Consider the following 15,639-nt stretch of genomic DNA (forward strand, 5'->3'; position numbering starts at 1 on the left):
GTAAGTGATTTTGAGAAATCCATCTTTATCTGCCAAAATAATACCAGTTCACTGCGTAGGGAAGAAAAATCAGCATTTGTCCTTTCCTAACGCATTGTCCGTTAATGCCTAACCCAAAATCCCATAATACCAAGCTCTGGCGTCCTCGTGGTTGTCTCCTTTTATAATACCGAAATGTCTTGAGAGTTCAGCTTGGTTCTGTGGATTACAAGCAACACCTTACCGCTTGCACTTTGGTGGGTGGTATTATCTTTGCAATAGCAAGGATCTCTGTATTGCACATCTTCACTGTTCGCCCAAAGAGATCTTTTATCGCGAAAAGACGTGGTCCAATTTCTGAAAAGGAAATAAAAATCACTGGGACAAATATCAATGGAGTGGCAAGTCGGCAGCGCTAGGTGGGTGGTAAATAAGGAAGCAACGCAACAGAATTCGGTGATGGCTCCTGTGCTGCACTCTGGGGGGGGGTGAAAATTGGGTATCGGGAAGGCGAAGGCACATCCACAGTATCTCTCTCTCTACGAGCCCTTTATACATAGAGCAGACTGCGTTGGAGGGAGTGAAAAAAGGATGAGACAGGGAGGCAGTTTAGTTACGGGCTCTAGACAATCTGGGAATGCATGCAATTACAAGACGCAGTGGACGTGTGTCGTTTGTGTTCTGCCTTGATCGTAACGTTACCGTTGCAAACTGTGACAGATTATCTGATAAGAATATCTGCTATTGTGTTCGGTAAGACCGTTTGTTGGCCTTGAGCTACTTCAAAACATTACTTTCAGATTGTATGCGCGGTTCTTTGTCCTAAAGGTATGTGAATATGGGCGTAATGACTTCTTCATTGAATTTCGTACTAAACTATATATCGCGGCATGTGCTTCACTATTCTGCCGAATTCGGTGCAAAATTTTCAAGAGGGAAGTGCGTCTTCTCATTAGGCATTTAAACCAGATAGGTGAATCCCCTGATTTGATGTCCTCAATTCTTCTGCTAATAACGTCGAGGTTAAGTCATAAAGAAGGTTGATAGTTAAAGTGGATCAAACCAGCTGTAGGGGACCAATTTCCTGTTGTTTCCCTCAATTCGTTTCCACGCGTGTAGCAGACACGTGCACCAAACCCGGTAAGGACAAAGGCAGCATGAGGCCCGTTGCATTCACGGCTCGTACACTAGTTGCGGTGAGCACGCTCCTCATACGATGACGTCAAAGGGAGCGAGAAGAGCCGGTGTTTGAGTGATCACGATAATGATGTAACACATCAGTTTCCTTCAATAAGAAGTTCCCCCTGGCGACAAGGAACCTTAAGCTTTGGGATTATGCACCGGCTGTCGTCTGCCTTGCCCGGTTTAGCAGATTCCTCTCGTTACCCAGATCCGTGGACGGACGCCATCTACGTGAAACCGAGAACGCTTGGCTCTAGGAGCTACGTTGTAAGGCATGTTTTATCTAATCTCCTCTGTTCTGTGCTTCAGGTGAGGATGACGAACAGTCGCGCTCTCAGGTTTACCTAAGTTTTGTCGTGTTATTCGAAGGGACACCTTTTTGGAAGTCAAAATATTCAGGCTCCTACCATCAAGCGATGGGCAGTTTCAATGCGACATCATGTAATAAACTCATGATAAAATAAAATGCAGGGTATTTTTTTAAAGCAGCATTTTCTAATCTTTAAGCAAGCCCCAGCTCCTCTACTAGCCGTGGGTTTTATTCGCTCTTCACCATCGTTCAAAAGAAACAAAAAAGCCTGATTAAACTGGCAAAGACAACAGTAGGATATTCACGAGGGAAAATATCGAATACAGTAGCACCTTACGGAAAATGTTCCGGCTAATGGTTTTGATGGTTTTAAAAAAGGCGGAATCTCTTTGGCAGGGCAGTGTACTTACCGCTTCTGAGAAAAGAATGCAGAAATGCAGGAAGTATTTTAAAGCTGCACAGTAAAAGAGGTAAGAGGAATTTGCTAAGGACTGAAATATTCGCACGCAGTTATAAATGGAAATATTTCGCTCGATGGCATTGAACAAAGTCTCTGTGTGGGTTTCTAACAACTGCTGCAGTGTGAGAAACGAAGTACTCCTACACCCCGAAACATGCTATCGGTGCATGAAATCCGCCTAGCTCCCGAGCGTTCATTCCAATGGGTTTGTGTGCTTATTTGAAACGTAGGTAAACCTCAGCACGTGCTTACAGCTGGCACTGCAGGCCGTAAGTTGAGAATGCAACTGAATAAAAGAACATCGAGTGCATTTCCATCGACAAAAGATGACCAGGCCATTTCCACCGACTGCTTTTGCTCGCACTTATGGTTTTTGTTGCGAACGCTTTGCTTTCACTACGGCGAACGCTCAACTTTTTTTATTAAGGGAAGAGAAATTTTGTGAACGCTCTGCCTTCACTACGGCGCACGCTATGTCTTCAGTACTGGCGAAGGCCAAGCGCATGCTCCTCACGCTTTCCCTAGTCCCTCCCACCCCTTGCCCTCTCCCGGTCACCTATATAAGCTGGCTGATCGGGCGCGACGCGCGTCTTTTCTTTCCTTTTTCTCTTTCCTCTGATCTTTGAACTCTCCTATATCTGCACGTGGCAGCGGTGCCCATGTTATGCGATAGAGCGTAGGTTTTTCATGCCACCACGGACAGCTGTGGTCGGAAAGTGTGGGGTGAATTTTACTTAGTGTGTTTTGGTTTGGATATGACCCCCTTTGTAGTTGTCTCCATCTGACAGCCTCTGCTTTATTTAGGACTTTGTGCGATGGTGGGTTTCGCATCCTGCTGCCTTTGTAGTTGTTTAGTATTACACAGAGCTTTCCGCTGTTGAAAGATAGATAGGATAACTTTATTTGGCTCTAGCACAAGTGCTTTTTTTTATGTGCTCAGATGAGTCCATCCGCAACGGTCGGTTGCCCCTATTCCAGGGCTCCGCTGGATGCTGCCGTCAGCTGAGCTCGCCGTATCAAACCGATCTGGTCATCGCGGCAGTCGCTGGAGAGCAGACCCTCCCATTGCTCCACACTTGGGTTTTGTATAACTGGGACGATGTCGACTTTTTGACATGCCCATGTGATGTGATACAGTGTAGGTTTTTCATGCCACCACGGACAGCTGTGGTCGGAAAGTGTGGGGTGAATTTTACTTAGTGTGTTTTGGTTTGGATATGACCCCCTTTGTAGTTGTCTCCATCTGACAGCCTCTGCTTTATTTAGGACTTTGTGCGATGGTGGGTTTCGCATCCTGCTGCCTTTGTAGTTGTTTAGTATGGCCGAGTATTCCCGAGGCTGGCAGAGATTCCTCAAGGTCATTGACGTTCATGCTCGGTAGTTAGTATATCCTCGAGCTATCCTGACCGCCTCTTGGTTTCCTGCCACCCTCTTATGCACCCAGATGATCTTAAGTTTGATCGGCTTGTATGGTTCTGCATCTGTTTGTTGTGGCTTGAAGTCTACAGATCGGAGTATGCGGAGTGCTCTGTGACCGAATCTGCCACAAAGATAGGTGCGGCAGGCTGCTTGTGAGTCAGTAAGAATTGTCAGTGACTGTCCAGTCCGATAGCCCTCCGCTGCCGCTAGAGCGACGGCCGCTTCTTCAGCCTGGGCTATCGTGCAGTCTTGCAATGAGGCGCTGATAATCTCGTGTAATTCCGAGTTTACTACAGTTACCACTGCATTGTTGGTGTCTTTTCCCCTGGTCATGGCGTATGTGGCAGCGTCCACGTGCACTGTCGTATGCTCTGATGCTTGTGTTTTCTGTAGGCGGTCGGCCCTTGCCTCTCTGCGGCCTTTGTGGAGGTTAGGGTCCATGTTTCTTGGTATTGGTGCCACCCTGAGCGTGCTGCGGTACTCATCAAGGATTGTTTCGGTTCTCAATATTTCCCGAATTTGCTCGGTGTAGCCCAGTTTCTCTAAGACAACTCTGCCTGTGGCGGTCTGCTGAAGTCTGCGCATTTGGGTGACATGCTGCGCTACCCGTAGTTCTTCGAACCTGTTGTGCAGTCCCAAGGCTAAGAGCTTTTCAGTTGTGTTATGTGGTAGTCGAAGCGTGGTTTTATACCCTTTTGCGTAAAGTCGCGTCTGCCTGTTGTATTTCACTCTTGATATTTATTTATTTCGATACCCTAAAGGCCCAAATGCGGGAATTACATGGGTGGGATTCATCAATAAAAAAAATATACAACACAGAATAGAAACGACTGGAAACAGAATTAAACAAGTTAAGAAGGCAGGTACAAGTTAATAAGAGAAAGAAAAAAAAAGTCTAGGAACAGTTATTTGAAAAGATGCACATGTAGCAAAGCACGCAAAAAATTAAGAAAAATCCCGCCTTCGAAAGTTACTAAACACAGCATCTAACATTTTGCGGAACTTTACGGCCGACACACACACACACTGGAGCAACCAAAAAAAAAGAAGTGAATCACACAGTGATAAAAAAAAGAAGAAGAACGCACGTCAATATATGTTAGAAATTTCTAAATAGGACCAAAGAGCTGTTTGAAATGATGATGCTTCAGAGATAGCCGCAATGCTAGAAGGAAGCGAATTCCACTCTTCAATAGCCAGGACCAAAGGTGAATATTTGTATCGTTTTGTTCGGGTGAAAATGGGTTTAGTCTTCACCATGTGATCTACACGAGCCGATGTGTGCGGTGCCGGGAGAAGATGGGAACTTGAAAATGGTGTGTTGCTGTGGTAGAGAGTATGGAAAAAAGATAAACGGCTGAATTTTCTGCGCATGACCAGAGGCGAGAGATGGAGCGATATTTTCAGTGATGTTACACTTTGATACCGAGAGTAACGGGAAAGGACGAATCGAGCAGCTTTGTTTTGAATAGATTCCAACATGTTAATAAGATAGGTGTGATGAGGGTTCCAGATCACCGACGCGTATTCTATCGCAGGCCTGATTGGCATGTTGAATTGTAGTACGGTAGACTGGACGTAGCCTGGCTGACCACTAGGCTCCTGACCAGCTTGTGTGTGTCTTCTTCTCGCATGCCATGACGTCTATGTCAGATGCGCGTTATCATGCGGGTCACATGAAGTGTAGATGTCTTTCATAGCGCAAGGGTATGAGTACAGCGTTGACTTGACTGTATCCACTTCCCTAGGACTGGTATGAGTGTCTTCTCCGGTATTGGTTCTCCTTCGAGGTAGCCTTTTAGTCGAAGCTCTCTACTGGTACGGACTGTTCGGCTCGGTTTTCCTTTCCACACCCGTAGAAGCTCAGATTTTTCGGTCAAGCACCCTAGCCCTCTTGCTTTGACGTAGTTTTCCACGAAGGTGGCTGCTTCTTGTAGCCTATCCTATTTCTCGCCGAGTGAGCCAGTATTAGTCCATATGGTGATAATATGGTGATATGGTCCATATGGCATAAAGGGCATAGCGCATGTCGTCGATTTCTTCTAGTTGCTTCGCCAGTCCGATCATGGTGATGTTAAATAGCGTGGCTGAGATCACCGACCCTTGAGGTGTTCCCTTATTAGGCGTTCGAAACTTCTCGGACCGTAGTTCTTCTATGCGGATGGTTGCAGTTCTGTTTAATAGGAAGGCTTTGACGTAGCTGTGAATCCTTCACCCGCAGTTCAGGTCGTTCAGGCCCGTAAGGATTGCTTCGTGGCTCACATTGTCCAAGCCCCTTTGATGTCTAGGGCCATTATTGCGTTTTCTCCGTCTCTAGGAACATTCCGCAGCACTTCTTCATTTAATTGCCGCCGCGGTGGCTCAGTGGTTATGGTGCACGGCTGCTGTCCCGAAAGACGCGATTTCGATCCCAGCCGCGGCGGTTGAATATCTTTGGAGGAGAAATTCTAGAGGCCCGTGTACTGTGCGATGTCACTGCACGTTAAAGAACCCCAGGTGGTCGAAATTTCCGGAGCCCTCCACTACGGCGTCTCTCATAGCCTTAGTCGCTTTGGGACGTTAAACCCCATAAACCAAACCAAACCTCTTCATATAATTGAATGAGCACGTCTTGGGTTGACAATGTTGCTCTAAAGTCGAACATGCTGTGAGGGAGCAGTTCGTTGTCTTCCAAGCAGTTCTGAAGTCTCCTCATTAACATTCGCTCGTATAGTTTTCTCAGGCATGACTACTTCGGCATGTTTCAACTCCTCGGGGACTGTTCCAGCTCCCAATATTTGTTGAGGACGTCGGTCAGTTCGGCGACCAGCGCATCGCTGAGGTGGCGGATGAGTGCATTGCTTATCTCATCCGTACCCGCGGCCGTATTTCTTGTGGCGTTTCGTATGGCCGCGTAGACCTCTTCTGTTGTGATTGGTCTGCCATGATTAGCGTTATCGTCTGCCCGGTACTCTCTTGTATAGGTCGGCGGGTTCGTGCTACCAAAGTATTTGGCGCTCACTCTGTCAAGAAGTTCCTAGTCAGTGCCCTCGAATCGGTGAATCAACCGGTATATGGCTTTATTGCTTTCTGCTTTTGTCTTAGTCGGATCAAGGAGAGCTATAAGGATATGCCAAGTCCGTGTCGTGCTTAGCGTCCCAATGAGAGAATCGCTGAATTGCTGCCAATTATGTTTTGCCAGCTGTGTGGCGCATGCCTCTGCTTTCGCTGTAATTTCGGCGATCTTCAGCTGGAGTTGATTGTTATGTTTTTGTTTTCCAACTCCTGGCGAGACTGCGCCTAGCATCCCAGAGTTTGAGCAGCCGACCGTCCACCTCGGGTGTTTCCGCTGTTCGGTTTATGCTTTTTGGTGTACTTGTTTTGCGTCTCTCTTAGCATAGTTCCCCATTCTTCTATCGACTGTATGCCACCCTCGGTAAGGTTATTGCCGCAGTCTGCACGGAATGCATTCCAGCCCGTTATTTTTGCCGTTCCCGACTGGCGCCTCTGCCTGTCTGTGGTTACTTGCGTCATGAGTATGAAGTGGTCGCTGCGTAAATTTTCCAATAGGTTCTCCCATTGTGTTTGTCCGATTGCTCTTACGAATGTGAGGTCGGGGCTGGCGTCGATGCTGATGCTATTTCCAACCCTGGTAGGGGTTGCTGGGTCGGTCAGTAGGTTGCAGTTTAAGTTATCCGCAACCTCGGACAGCGTTTCACCTTAAATGTTGGCTTTTTGGTACCCCTAGCTCTTGTCCATAGCGTTGAAATCCCCCAAGATTATTAACGTATTGTTTTTCGATACTTTGTGGGCACCATGAAAAACTTCAAAAACTTTGCCTTTCTTTGCTTCAGCGAACTGTACATGTTGATGATGAATACACTTCTCCCTTTTCTTTCTCTTTTGGTATGATCACTACTATCACGTGCTCCACGTCAGTGTCGGCTAGGGTGTCGTGATTGATGGCTATGACTGCCGTGCTCACTAAGATGGCTGTCTCTCCCGTCTTGTGGGAGCATGTTTATCCTGTGTGGTGTCAGTTGCGTGTGAATTAATTGTTTGATGAGGCCTTCTTTCTTGCGTTAGCCCCTGCAATTCCATTGCCATATGTCTAAGATGTCTTGTTTGCTTTGGTTCGTGTTAGCCATAACTTAGGTTCTTGAGCTGGTGGAATTGTTCCTTCCCTGGGACGTAGATGGATTGGCAAGAAGAGGAGGAGGATAAACTTTATTTCCGCCGACAACTGTAGCAGACGGTGTGCAGTTATAGCCACATGAGGTGGCCATGAGCGCATGGCGTGAGGCGACTTCTAGGGCTCTTGTCACAACCACGATCTGTGTGTCCGAGTCGGAACTGTGCAATGCGGCCTCCCACCGGTCTGTATTCGAGAGCTGCAAACCCCGAGGAGGGGAGACCCGAGGGCAAGCTCAGAGTATGTTTGATAGAGTGGCATGTTGGCCACATAGTTGACGGGAAGGGGAGTAGACCCCAGGGTATATGCGGGCATATATCGCGGGGTTGGAAAAGATGTTCATTTTGAGTTGCCTCCACACAACCGCTTGACGTTTGGTGAGAGAACTATGTGCGGGAGGATATAGAAGTCTACCTAAGCGGTAGTGCATGCTCATGTCATGAAATGTAACCATACCGTTTCTCGCCTTCTGCAGGACGGGTGACACCAGATCCCAATCGAAGAATGCTCGGGCATAATTGTGGGCCGCCTCGTTCCCTGGATGGGATGAGTGCGCAGGGACCCAGATCAATTGGATCGGGCGGAGTTGAAGGTTGGCGGAGTGAAGGAGAGAGAGGGTGACAGCGGAGACCCGGCCTTTGGAGAAATTACGAATTGCAGATTTAGAGTCACTGAAGATGGTTTCTGCAGAGGTGGAGACCATCGCCAAGGCTATGGCCGTCTCCTAGGCCACTTCAAGCGATCTGACGGGAATCGAGCACGTAACCAGCGGTCGTCCACAGTAGTTCACAACCGTAAACGAAAAAGCTCCGCGGTAGGAGTATTCGGCGGCGTCAACAAAGACCGCTGTCTGATCGTTAAATACTTTTTGGGCAGAGGCTTAGCCCTGTCCTTGCGGCGAGCGACATGATACTCTGGGTGCATGTTTTTAGGAAGAGGGGTAGCGATAAGGTTGCTGTGGATATTGTGCGGAAGCTGGGCCTTGTCGGCGACCGTCGTTTCGAAGCGTATTCCAAGCTTGTCGAGTATGTGACGTCCCGTGGAGGTGTGGGTGAGACGCTCCTACTGAGAAGTGGGATGAGCTTCCGAGAACTCCGTCATAGTGTTGTAGATCCCTAATACCAGTAGTTTATAAGTGGGGGTCCGGTTGGCGGCAAGAACTGCTAACACAGGGCAGTTGTAGGCCTTCTTAATGTTCTCTGTGTGTTTTTGTTTGCGGAAGGCACGCTCTGCTTGTTGTCCTTGTAGCTGATGCCTCATCTGTTGCATCATTTGTTCATCATTTGCTGCATCATCTGTTGTTTCCAATTTGAAGTTTTAGCGTTCCTCGTCGCTCATTTGCTGCGAGGAATGCGTTTGTGGAGGGTTCAAAAGCGGGGGGTCATTGGATTTTAGTTCGCGAACTATCTTTGTGAGTTCCTCAATTTGGCGTTCCAACTCGTTCTGTTTAACGCAGGCAAGTTCTAGTTCGCGCTTAAGGGCTGCTTTCGCCGCGTCTCCGTGCTCAAGGTCATGGTTGCGTCCGTTGTTTGTATTTGTGCTCTTTTTCTTACCAGTTCTCCCCGAGTGCGGAGCAACCTCAGGAGCATCGGCTCGCAGCTCACCTTGTTGCTGGTTTTCTGGGCTGATCCGGTATCTGCGTTCTTCCGTTGCTAGTTCCCGCCATTCGTCTCCGCAGGGAGCGGCAGTGGGGAAATGAGGAAATGACTGGGACCGCGAGCTGTTCCGCTATGTCTCTCTCTTCGACCTGAAACGCAGCGGCCGTCCGCTGCGGTCACCGCGGCTGCGGCGTCTGCTGTCGCGTCCAGCGCTGTTGCTGGTGTTTCCGCCTTTATCGTTGCTGTGGGCGTTCTTGGTTTGCTTTCTTCTCACTTGCTTTAGTCGTTCGCAGCAGTCCTTCGACCCGGTAGGGTGGGCCGCACCACAGACCACGCGCTTGGGCGTGCAGGAATGTTCAGGCGGCGGGCTTTGCGTTCCGCACTGGTTACACGCGCGCACATGCGGTGTGGGGCACACGTCGGAGCGGTGGCTTTGCTGGAAATACACATAACACGCTTGTCTCGTGGGGCTGTACGGGTAGCATGCCACCTCACCCCCGTAGTAAATAACATATTTTGGGATAATGGGTCCGTCAAAGGAGATGACGGCCGTCTTGTTTTTTCCTAACATCCGGGCGCTGATTATGGTGACTCCTTGAGTGCGCGCTCCTAAATGGGCCTTGAATTCTTCCTGTGTCGTCCCGGGATCAATTCCATGTATAACACCACGCTGGACATCTTCCAGCGCAGCCAGGTAGGTGTTCATTTGAAATGTGCGTCCCGCAATGTTAAGGCTGGTAACGCGCCTCACGAGCTCTGCAGCTGTGCAGCCGCAGCCGTATGGTCAAATCTTTATCATTGCATTGGTGGTTGCACGCTGCGACTACAGCGCGGGCTACCTGGTGGGTGTGAAGCAGTCTGACAGCCAGTCCCTTATTCGGGCATCGGATAATTTTGAAGTCGTTTTTAGGGAGCGGAGGCAGCCTGCGCATCGGCTGGTGTCGTGTTCCTGGTACCCAGAAGAGCAGCTTGGGCTTGCTGGTTATTTATCTTGAAGTAACAGCGCAAAAACGCAGACGGTACACATAGAAGTAGAACACACAACGAGCGCTGACATTCAACAAGTTTATTTCGATGCATGCATTGCTTTATACACTGTTGCGAAAAAAAAACAGCTGCTCTCGCCGAGGAGCTGGTTCGCAATATAGTTCAGGCTGCAGAGATACGAAAGCTTGGAGCTCGTTGTATCATCAAACCATCTGTATTTTGATAAAAGAAGAACTAGAGCTGTTGGATGTACGATGATCGTCGTGGAAGTGATGATACGTGTGGCAGAAGTCACGTGTCTGTGTCGTTTTTTTTTTCGCAAAAGTGTATACAGCCATGCATGCCTCGAAATAAACATGTTGAAAGTGAACGCTCGTTGTGTGTTCTCGTTCTATGTGCCCCGTCTGTGTTTTTGAGCTCTTACTTGAAGGTTCCTTGTACGTTGGCATTTCTGCCGGCGGCAGCTGGCCCTCCGTCGGTCCGTGTGACTTGAGTTGTCTTCACTGGGATTCTTTTGGGTGGTCGGATTCTTTCCCTCAGCGATCCGTCTGCTCTTCCTCTGGAGTTTCTTGTGGCGTTTGCACAATGCCAATTCCGAGCTGACATCATTGTTGTAAGAGTTGGGCGGCTCCTGCGTAGCGGACGCCGCGTCACCGCTGCTCGCTGAGCTCTCGGAGTCAGTGGTGTCGAGGTCGTCCTCATCCATCTCCTGGGCGTCTGGGAAGTTTTCGGGCAATCCTTCCATAGTCTCATCGAATGTAGAGTTCGCAGAGCGAAGTCGATTCCCGGCCGCACCACCGTTGCCTTGATAGGCCTAGCAGTCCATCTGCTCCCGTAGTCGAAGCTAAGCCTGCCGGTAGGCATGGCGGGACGCCGTCCGGATCGCAGCTTCCAAGTCTGACAAGGACCCAAAGTTTGGTGCCACCGTTCGGAATCTGATGCCCAGGCGGTCCAGCTTGTGAGTTCTCTCAGCTCCAAATAAAATTTGGTGGCGTGTGGATTGCCATGGTTCGGAACGGTCAAAAACTGTGGAGTCGATGCGACACACTACCGCACCGCTCGGCAGCCATGACGTATCTCTAACATTTCAGAAAGTCCGCGGCGACAAACAGGTGTCCAAACCCAAATCAAGTCGGCAGGCGCTTAACTGACATAACTGACAAAGAGGCGTCTGAGGTTGTACCTAGCGGCATCCGTCTCCTGTTCACGGCTAATTCACAGGCTGGACAGTTTCCGCGCTTCTTCAGTACGCTGAACGAAGGTGTCTTCGTCGAGTTCAGCGTCAGATTCGCAGTAGAGGTGAACGAGCAACACAGAGCATCCAACGGAGAGTTTACGTGCCGACCGAAGACAAGCTGAAAGGGGGTCAGTCGTATTGTCTCCTGCAGGGCGGTGTTGTACGCAAACGTTACGTACCGCAGAATGTTGTCCCAGGTTCGACGGTCTACTTCAGCAGACATGGAAAGCACGTTGGCTAGTGTGCGGTTGAGTCGCTCTGCCAACCCTTTTGTCCGCGGGTGATACGCCGTAGCACGTCGATGGCTGGTGTGTGTCACAGTCATCACCGACTGTGTTAAGCGGGCCGTGAAAGCAGTCCCTCGGCTAGTAACAAACTGCGGGGGCTCCATGACACAAGGCAATGTTGTGAACGAAGAAATCCGCCACTTCAGCAGCAGTGCCTTTGGCGAGGGACGTGGTCTTAGCGTACCGCGTAATGTAGTCGGCCACAACGAGCATCCAAGGTTCTCCAGGCGGGGACTTCGGAAAAGGGCCAATAAGGCCCATGCCCATTTGGTGGAAAGAGGTCTTCTGTGGATGGACGGGGCGAAGAAATCCGGCTGGTTTCAATTCCGGAGACTTCCGACGCTGACAGTGTCACGGCATGTTTTTGCATAGGCCCGCACAGATGAGATCAACCTGGGCCAGTAGTACTTTTGTCGAATCCGCGCTAGTATGCGGCTGACTCCAAGATGGCCGGCGGATGGTGCATCATGACAGGCACTCAAGACCTCAGGCCGCAACTGTGATGGCCAGACAAGCAGGACGGCTTCTTTGCTGTTGGTAGTGTTGCGATTGTAGAGAACAACAGATCGTAAATTGAAGTTGTGGAGCCCAGGAAAAAAAAACGCGTGGAATGTGCGCGTCAATGGCATCGAGGTAATCGGTCAGCGGCTCTAACTCCGATTCCGCCCTCTGAAGCTGCACCATTGGAGTGGCACTAACAGCGTCCAGGAAAGGAAACTAATCTCCTGTGACAGGGACACGCGACAAACAGTCCGCATCTTGATGCTTTCCGTCCGATTTGCAGACAACTGTCAAGTCGTACTCATGCAAGCATAGGAGTCACCCTCGAAATGTTCTGAGTGCTAAGCGAAGGTCTCCAGCCGATCCTCAGCGCCTTCGAACACATCGCCCTGAAAATATGGCGTTATTCGTGGTGGGTGACAAAGGATCGGAGCCAGGGGCCTGGTATCGGAGGCTATGGCAGTTGCAGTGGACGATCTAGGCTATCTCTGTACCGGGGTCCTCGTGTGAGCGGTTATGTCAACTAGACTCGGCGGTTCTAGGTTTGTCGTCCATGTGGGCATGGGAAGGGGCCCAAATTCAGGCGAATCTCTGCCAAGAAGGCGGCTGGCAAGCTGGTGATGCGGTGTCAGTTCCGTATGATGCTGGACGGAGTGCGCAGGTCAGAGCCAGGACGGAGGACGCAGGACGGTGTGCACTGCAGCAGAGCCGAATAACTGCGGTGGTCCCAAAGGGTCCGAGCGGTCGAGCGAGAAGCAACCAATTTCTGGTTGGTTGGTTGGTTGGTTGGTTGGTTGGTTGGACTGAAATAAAATTACACATACTCACTACGGGGGAGCGGTCAACACACAGGCGTTGAACTGCTGGAAAGAGGAGAGTGTATAGAGGAGGGAAAGGAGTAGTAATAGGGCTCAGGCTGAGAGTTTGGACAACGCAATGACAGGGGACCTGTCAGGTGGGAGATCGGAGACGGGACGATAGCTTTATGTGCAAATTCAAATGCAACGCATGTAATGCTTCAACTTTGTACTGAGTGGAAGAGAAAAAAATAATATAATAACATAAAAGTAAAAAATTGACAAATAAGAATAAATACAAAAAATTAATTTAAAGTTAGCATGGTAGCCGCTTTGTTTCTAGCAGAAAATTTTGTACAGCACAGCGCGCACTCCTGTTGCTTTGTCCAAGCGCAGAAGCTGCACAGGAATGAACAACCGCAGTGGACACAGGCAGACCCAGCTGTTGAAGCGGAATTTCTAATAGGCGCCTCCTCAAAGAAGAGAAGCAGTGGCAGAACAGCAGGTACTGACCCACCGTCTCAGCTTCGGCACAAAATGGGCGCAGATAAGAAACCGCCAGAACAGATCTATCAAGGTCGAAATTTAGCAGAGGAACCCGGCATCAGAAACGCTTGAAAGAGACCTCCAGCCTGAGCGAGCGCCAGTCTTTGCAACTCCAAGCATGAAGAAGATGCTGATAATCGGGAGTTGACGTAAGCGCCCTGGCTGAAAATTCCTGAAATAATGTGTAATTGCGATATCTTACCGAAGCTGTATATGCACAAGTTGGCGCGACAGCAATTATTGCGCCGCAGAGAGAGGCCCTTGCTAAGGATTCTGCAACCAGATTTAGTTAAAAGCCCATATGTCCTGGTACTCAAAGCAACAGCACCAAATTTAGATGGAGCGGGATCAGCTGCTCAAAGAGGCGCAATACCCGAGACTCATTGGATAATGATAATTACGAGCAAACAGATAGAGAGTGCGTCATAACCATGACTTGGGAAACGGTAGGATTTAATTTACGTAATGGCAAAATTACTGCTAATAATTCCGCCAGATAAACTGAAGTGAAGTCAGGAAGACGCATAGAAAAGGACCATCCCAATGTAGGCGAAAAAACGCCCACACTAGCCTTTTCACGATCCAATTAGCCATCGGTAGCAATGAGGATATGATAAGGAACGGACCTTAGATGGTCCTGCAACAAACCGTGAAGGAGAGGAAAAGGCTGCAGTTTTGCATTCGATTGGAAAGTGTTATCGAATGCGATCTGGACAGAAGGAGAGATGCCACATATTGGATGAAGATCTGTGAAATGAATGTTTAAGGAATAAAGGAGAGACTCCACGAAGCACATCTGCGGAGTATGCAAAGACCAAGCGGCATTTAAAAAGACTGCAGGTTGAATAAGAAATACTATACTGGAGGTCTGAAGAGGTGGCTCGCACAAATTCAAAAACGTTTGGACTGTTGAAAGGCGATACCTTGCAATAAACCATGCAGCTGTAAGTTCAGCGCTGTGTGTGTGCGTGTCTTCTTCGTCCCGTGTAAGCGCGCTGTTTTACGGTGTGATGATGTACCAACTGGCCCGGCAACTATCCTTAATGCAGTATCGTGGCATGTATGTGCTTTTTGCACGCGTTATTAGAAATCGGAAATTTTAATTCGGCGCACTATCAAATGCACAGCTCGAGTGACATCTCGATGAACATTCAGAAGACATTGGAAGGCGTTATTTTTTTGTAACTCGTTTGGAGAGCTACCGGCGCTTGTTTGCCGGTCCTGTAGCAGGGCTTGATAGTCTCGTTAAACCTCGTGCGGTGCACGGCTGCTCTCGTTTCAGCTACCGGATGTGTGGAATTCAGTGCCCGGATGTTGGCTCTCGGTCTCTGCGTGACGTCACCACACTGCCGACAACCGGAGCTAAAAACATTTCATGCTTAACAGGGAAAACCCCTGGCCGGGAGAAGAGGTAGACATTAAGCCTTCGTCCCGCGCCCATTCACCCTGGAGCAGGAGCAGCCACAGAAAACAAGCAGGAAAAATTGGAAAAGCTAGCACAACACCGCCAGGTACTTAGCGGCTACCCAGCAGCAGGACAGAACAGAAGCTGGGCGCCAGAAAAGATTTGTAAGTGTTTTCGACTAATATTCCCTTTTGTTTGCCAGACCTCAGAATTTTAATCTTACTAAGTAAAAAAAAAAAACACCGCCATAGCTTACGCAAGACCGCTGAACTCTTTCCATATGTGCGTCATTTATTACCCCATTCTTCACGTTACTCTGTTCGGTTGCGCCCATTATTGTAACGCTGGTTAGGCCAATTATTGTGAGGCCGGTAACGTCCATTATATGTAAGATGATTGCAATGTCCTTACATATTATCCAGTTAACACCCGCGCAAGCTATCCACAATGCTGCTTTGGCAGAGCGAGGACATTGATATATCGCGTTATGCTGCGAAATAAGCCGGTGGTGTTACCTGCGGTTTTGCGCTTTGCGCATTAAATTTTTGAATGACATCATCGTGTACGGGCCAAGCCTCGTCGTCTTTCAGACGAGATTTGGAAGTGCTTTCTAATTATATGCCCCGTTTGAACAAGAAAGTTTGAAAGTTAAACTTCTTCACAAAACAAAACTCTACCATATATTACGCAGTCGTTTTTACGAACGGCTTTCATATGGACCGGTTTTAACCTTCTCTTCACGCTAATGCCCAGGATTACA

At 48.9% G+C, this 15,639-nt stretch overlaps 1 long non-coding RNA gene across 1 annotated transcript in view; it reads right to left on the reverse strand.

The window, feature by feature from the left end:
• Positions 1-223: 223 nt before the first annotated feature.
• The window catches only part of LOC149370148 (uncharacterized), a 29,715-nt gene continuing 14,299 nt past the window's right edge, over positions 224-15,639 (reverse strand). The window contains exon 3 of the long non-coding RNA XR_016290999.1: positions 224-336. This is a non-coding gene — a long non-coding RNA (uncharacterized LOC149370148). The remainder of the gene's footprint in view (positions 337-15,639) is intronic.

The sequence above is a fragment of the Amblyomma mixtum genome, chromosome 1 (assembly GCF_055824585.1).
Source record: "Amblyomma mixtum isolate Tamu chromosome 1, ASM5582458v1, whole genome shotgun sequence".
NCBI lineage: Eukaryota > Metazoa > Arthropoda > Arachnida > Ixodida > Ixodidae > Amblyomma > Amblyomma mixtum.